This window comes from Centrocercus urophasianus, unplaced genomic scaffold (genome assembly GCF_019232065.1).
Source record: "Centrocercus urophasianus isolate 14NV4802_14NV808 unplaced genomic scaffold, USGS_Curo_1.0 seq_25, whole genome shotgun sequence".
Lineage (NCBI taxonomy): Eukaryota > Metazoa > Chordata > Aves > Galliformes > Phasianidae > Centrocercus > Centrocercus urophasianus.
In genome coordinates this window covers 947261-954074 of record NW_024884811.1, presented here as the reverse complement: position 1 = coordinate 954074, position 6814 = coordinate 947261, and positions in this window count along the sequence as shown.

Below are 6814 nucleotides of genomic sequence, written 5' to 3'. Positions count from 1 at the left end.
TGATGAACACTATTATTACAAAAATATATATAAACTTTTCAGAAAACAAATAACTACATGAATGGCAAAACTTACTGATCTCTTATATTCTTTCCAGAATGAAATAGAAATATCAAATAGAGAGGAAAATATATGAAATCTATGTTAATTTCTTGCTTGCAAATGAAAAATCATAATTTTCACCTGGTTATTGTGAAAGATCCATCGATCTCATAATCCTGACTAAAATGCTTTGTAATTAACATCAATCTCTGGACACCCATACTGAAAAAAATTATCCAGAGGATTTTTACTGAACACTTCCCGCTTTGTATTTGAGTGTCTTACTATGATTATGCAGTTGTAGACCACACAGCAGTGCTTCTTTATATAGTGGGGAAAATATTAGAACAGATTGGAAATCTTCAGAAAAAAAAATCAAAATTTATGTGATTAAAAAGATACTATGAGCTGAGATTTTTTCACTTGAAAATATCAGTTTTTGATAAAACTTCTGTAATTGAGAGTTACTCTGGCTCAAGAAAGAATCTCTAATGAAGACTTATCAAGAAGAATGATACATCCTACTGATGGATTTTCTGAAAATGATCCATCTTCTAGTCTTATAAGCATTACCATTTTCCCACTCCCAATTAATTGTGATATTGCTTAATTTAGGATAAATTCAAATGTGTAAATATGGAGAGGCCACATTTAGCACCAGATTCAGACCTCCACAGTGATGTACAACTACACAATTCAAATCAAATCTAGAAAATCCAAGATTTCATTCTCAATGCCCTTGTCTACCTTGATCCACAACATTTGTTCTAGTATATAGAAGTAAAATGAGATGTTGTGTCAGCTGATGAAACATGGCTATAATGATCTGTAGAAAGAAACAAAAAAATCTCAAACTGTATTTGTGAATCTCCCACCTGATCTGCTTCTTTTTCCACAAATATGTAAACATCCCTTGGGTCAAAGGAGACATGGCCTTAGTTTTTCTTAAATTTAGCATTCACATTTAGATGTTCTGCACCTTTTCTCGAAGTTCACAGGAAACAAAAATATCATATCTACTCTCACATATATTTAACGTAGTTCTGTGCATCCCTTCTGAAGTACTTCATCTGATTACTACAGGATATGGGGCAAAAGTGATGTTAGCTAGCTAATTTTTGAAAACTGTTTTATGCTTTTGATCTGAATGTGTGTCTATTTCTAGGAAGTGGATTTATTTTTTTTATTTTTGTATTTTTTGGAAAATAACTGAATTGAAATTACTTTTCAGTGGGGAAAAGTATTTTCAATACCATATGTGAGAAACGCTATAATGCCAAACATGACTTTTTATTCAGTCTTGGAATACAATTCGTGGAAGAAATTACCTTAGTTTTGTTGATATACTAGGGCTTTTATGTCATGATGGTGAATCTAAAAATGCCACCTTAACTCTAGCTAACTTTGATGCACAATTTTTTATCAAATGTCTATTTCAATATGGCACCATAAGTCTGCCAAGTTGAGTCGTAAGTGCACCCAGTTTATTTCAAAGGCTTTGAGAACCTTAGGAAACTTTTAGACAAAAATGGGCTGAGTTTTGATTTTGTAATGAAACTCAAAACCACACGAGTTTCTCTTGGTTTGGTTTTTCACTGCAAGAAACTCTGATTTGTAGGTAAGTGCAGTGAAGAGTTTATACATTCATGTTCAGCAGTAAATGTGCTGAGAAAGAAATGGTAGAACAGACACCAGATCTTTCTCTGCAGTCGGTAATGCCTGGAAAGCTGCCCCACTAAATTGCAATGCAGATTAGCAGACTTTGGTCCAAAAAAGACCCGTTGGCGAAGTTTGATACTGAAAAGTAATCTTCTTCAGGAAATGAGTACCAAAGAATTGTTATGCCATGTAATAAGAAAGAAACAATAAAGATCCCTGTTGAGAAAGTAGTTCTAACTTGATGGACAACAGTCATTATAAACTGAACTTTCAAATAAAAATACCTTCAACCTTTTTAAAGAGTTTCTGTATTTTAAATATGGACATTCACATTTCAGACTGGAGAGTTTCCAAATGACCCCCTGACTTCAAAGGTTAAGCACTATGAGAGAAAAATTGCAGACACTCGGTTAGAGAAGGAAAATATGATTTTATAGCTGAAACAGACTATAGAGTATCTCTTCTAACATTTCAAATCTGTATTAAAGAGGGAACTATTGGGAATAGTTCAAACCAGCTGATGCTGAATGAAGAATGAATTTACTCTTTATATTGCTCCATCGATTCTACTGCCTGAGAAACTGCTTTTAAAGACAGTGAATAAGATCTTGTCTGTACTGATGGACTGAAGTCATCTAAGCTAGTGATAAAGTTTGAAATAATTAAATGTTTATGAGAGGAGGTCTGCTGCTGAAGTAATCAGAATTATTCAGTCAGCTATGACAAATGCGTGCAAACTAATTGAAACAGGAAGCTGAGAATCCCAAGAAAAGCAATCATAAAGCCACTACCCTTCCACCTTGGTCTACTAAGTGCTATTAGGATGTTTAGCTTTCCTAAGGCCCTGGCTTCTCTACTGCTGTTTAAAGTGTACTTGGTTTAAGTAGGGAAATGCACTATCTCTAGGTTAGTGATAGAATGGTTGCAAGACAGGTGAAAGGAAGTTAGATGAATTTGTACTGCACTGCATAGATGAAAATGATGATCTCCTATGCTACATCAAAATTCAATAAAACAGAGGGAAAAAAAAAGTTTTATTATATTGTCTTTTCTTCTTTCACAAATACATAATAACATACTCCTTTCCAAATTCTGCTGGAGTGTTTGTCTACAGTGAATGCTTGGAAAGGTTAATCCTTTTTTCTGATGACACTTCCTATGTGCGACTTCATGCACGCTTTTGAGTGGAAGGGTATTTTGCCAAAAGTTCTGCTGATAGAAATTGATATGGAGAGGAAATATCAGCAATCCTTGACAAAAGGCACCTAAAGTAATAAAAATACATGTGACTTTATTTCACCATTTTGCACATTGTATTAAAATACTCAGTGCTAGTATTATGCCAAAAGTTTCACTGGGCTTAAAAGTTGTGATGGAAATCCTTCCTGGCACCACAGCTTCAGGAAAGGAAATCAACTGACTTGGTTATGAAATTCATAATGGAATCGTAGGAGGATCAAATATCTCATCATCTGTGATTGGGCAGTTTTGGTCCAGTGGAAGTTATTATTGTCAGTGTGATTTTAAAATCGAAACCGAAGTAACAAAAGAGGAATGTTTTACACTAAGGAGTGTATGATATAAACACACAGAGGGCAGCTTTCCCCTTCAAACAGAGCATTGATTCTGTGAGCATGCCTGCATGTACATATATGCAAAGAGTTCTGGGGAAAAGGCAGTGCAATCATTTCCTAAATTTGGAGGGCACCAGCTGAGGACAGTTTAAGATTTCAATTGCAGAAAGCAGGAGGTGTCTGGTCTGGATGTAGAACTGTTAGTTCCCTTGATGGCCAAATCCCTATCTTGTCTCTCTTTTCATCCCCTTCACTACGAAGACTTGAGCTGGTCTTCATGGGTGCCAAGGGAAAGAAGCCCAGCATTTCCACCTTTTTGGGTAGGTACACATGGATCACACAATTTCTTGGGAATATCTGAGTAATTAACTTCATTTACTCTATTGCTCACCTGAGAGGAACTAGACTTAAAGGCAGCTGAGGCCTGCTGGCGCAGGTTGAAAAACCATGTGGTGGGGAAAAGACTCGTTTTATGTTCTGTCTGCTTTTTTGAACAGCTGAAATGCATTCTTCTGCTGTTATTTCAATCTGCACCATGAGTAGTTTTCAGCTTTGTGTAGCTTTTCTTAAAAACAAAATAAAACAAAGCCCCCAAAAAAACAGAGTAGTGACTTCAAGCTGTATTTCTTACTGACGTTGCACTTCTTCAGTTAGCATGTGTAGTTATTCTATATACATTTTCCCATTCAGCAAAAGGTCCTTCTACAGAAATACTCTCTTCCATCAAACTCTTCTGTGCTTATATTGTAAATAATAAATTTACATCTTGTGCCTCTCTGGGGAAAGAATGAAATGGTGCAGAAATATGGGTAGACAACTCCTTATTTTAAAGTTCAGATGAAGGGCTTTAATTTGGAGCTGTGTTTACATTTATATTGCATTATCTTTTTCCAATTCTTTCATAAAACTCCTTGAAAAGTAATGATATTTTAGGATAATTTTAGATTTATTTGATATGGACTTTAATCAACAATCAGTTCCTGAGTATATCCTGCAGTCTATTGAGTTGCATTGAACTGTCAGTGAAGAACCACAATCTTATTTGTTCAAATTTCAAAAAAAAAAAAGCAATACAAAACAAATCTCACTGCTCCTGCTACCTATATGAAACAACACAAGCAGTGCAATAGAAAAATGGTACGCTTCAGGAGGGAATGAACATACTCTTTCTCATGACATAAAGCTGTGTGTTGTCTTGGTGAAGGTACCCTATTTTTAAGTCTCGCAGTATCACTCAAAGTTTTGTCTTGCTTTTCCAGTATATTTTTCATTAAGGTGGAATTCAGACATATGAACTGAAGGATCAGAGTGAAATCAATGATCTAATGGCCATTAATGCCCCAAAGAGAAGTGACTGGATACCATCACACTAAATAGGTAGGAAAGCCCATGACACCTCATAGTACAAACACACATTTTCCGCTGTACTTGCCAAATCTCTTTTGTCATGTGGGAAACGACTTTTGTCATGTGGGAAAAGTGGTCATCCTTGCCACAGCATAGTTAGGATGTTTATAAAACTAATGTAGTTTATTAATAAGTAATCATCGTGTAACTAGACCTGAAATCTACCCATATATATTACTGGTTACTTAAATTTTGCAAACTTTTTTTCAAACAAAGGCAACACATTTTTTTCATTATGGCATGGAAGGAGTGAAAAGGATCCATATCACAAACAAGTTAAAAACATAATGGATTGTTAATAGAAATGGACACAAATATTGTAACTCTTACTGTGCCTCTTCATATATATACTATACTAAAAGTGACTCAGTCACTAAAAGGAACCAAAACACACCTGGCACATGAGATTATATGCTCTAGAATGAACATTTGAAGAGAAATACCTAGCACTAGGGTTTACTGAATTTGGAGGAGCTGAACTCAGTACAAAGAAGGATACAGAATGTCTATCCCAGAGAACAGAACTTCCTTTTTGAATTTCCATGCCAAAAGAAATGAAAAATAACTGTGTTGTTCTTGTGGACAACAGAATTCCGTAAGGTCTAAAAGAGAAGTACACTGAAGTAGGGAGATATTAATTACGTAAAATTGTCAGATTCAGTCTTTCCATTGCCCCATCCATCTGAAATGACCAAAGGATATAAAACAGTTTATTAAGTGTAACTTGAAATTAAGTTTCCAAAAGAGGCTTTCATTTGGACATTCAGACGTTATCTACACTTCTTACATATCGTTCTTCTCTGCTGAACGCTTGGTTTCTGAGATTAGTGGCACAAAGTACAAGGGAAATAAACAAAGAGCTTTTGGAAAGTGACGCTTGATCGAGGCTATGAATTTAACTTGCTGAAGAAACTGACACTGAAAAAGTACACTCCTTGGAAAGGTGTCCATTATTTGCTAATGCTCAGAAGCATGATATAAACTATTCAGAACTGAATGTGGTGAAAGAACAGAGGTTTCAGAAGTAGTCCCATTGCAGTGCAAGTGGCTATGCTGGGTAGTTTATTCGCTGTTGTGCTTAGCATTCTCAGCACTGACTCGAGCACAAGTAAAGCATGCAGTGTGAAGCCATGTTAGTGACAAAGTTAATTCAATACCACGTCTTTGAATACAGACAGCAAAACATTGGTCAGTGGCCTACTTCTCACACATTTGCAAAAGGTGTGAGTGAAGTTTGCTGACAGAACTGAAACAAGAGCTTTCTGTTAGCCAGCACTGGTACTGACCGCTGAGCAGACCAGCTTGTATCTGTGCCCAGACCTTGTAAATAGCAAACGGGTCTGGGCTGGTTGGTGTATTTTCAACACCATCAAAACAATGCTTTGTGGACTTGCTCTAAGGTAAAATTATCCCTGAGCTAGGTATAGTTGCCATGTCTTTGACAGGCAGGAGGCAAGCGGGACACCTGCTACACCACATTTATGAACAAAAAAAGAAAAAAAATACGAGAAAGTTTTCTCTGTTCTGTTAGCTGAATCCTACTTTCCACCTGATCTGTTGGGGGTGGCAAGACAGTATGTCAGAGAAAACGTACAGATGGCATAAGAAAGATGTGTTTAAATGATGTCCAGCTGCACTGTATTGTCTGGTTGTCAAGGGAATTGGGAAGAAATGAGAGAATATGGGGAAATTCTGGCCTGTTCTTAGTTTCCAGAACTGCTACAAATATCCAAACTTTCAAGCACGGCTAAAAAATTAATGTTTCTGGCGGTGTGAAGAACTGGCTCAATATGTTCCAAAGCTCATTGCTGGACAGCTGCAGTGCAATTAGCTGCGAGATCATCCAAAGTTTGAGCTGGGTCTTACGGATTTTGCTGTTTCTTCTCCATCTGCCAAGTAATTCTTCAGTAAGCTGGCATAACGTGTATCATCTTTCCTTGCAAGAACGCACCGCATGTTCCATGTTGTACAAATTATTCCTTCATCTATTCTGTTAAAATAGGAAACTTGGATCTTTATAAGTACTTCATTTGACTAGGCTGCTTTCTTTTTCTTTTTCTTTTTCTTTTTCTTTTTCTTTTTCTTTTTCTTTTTCTTTTTCTTTTTCTTTTTCTTTTTCTTTTTCTTTTTCT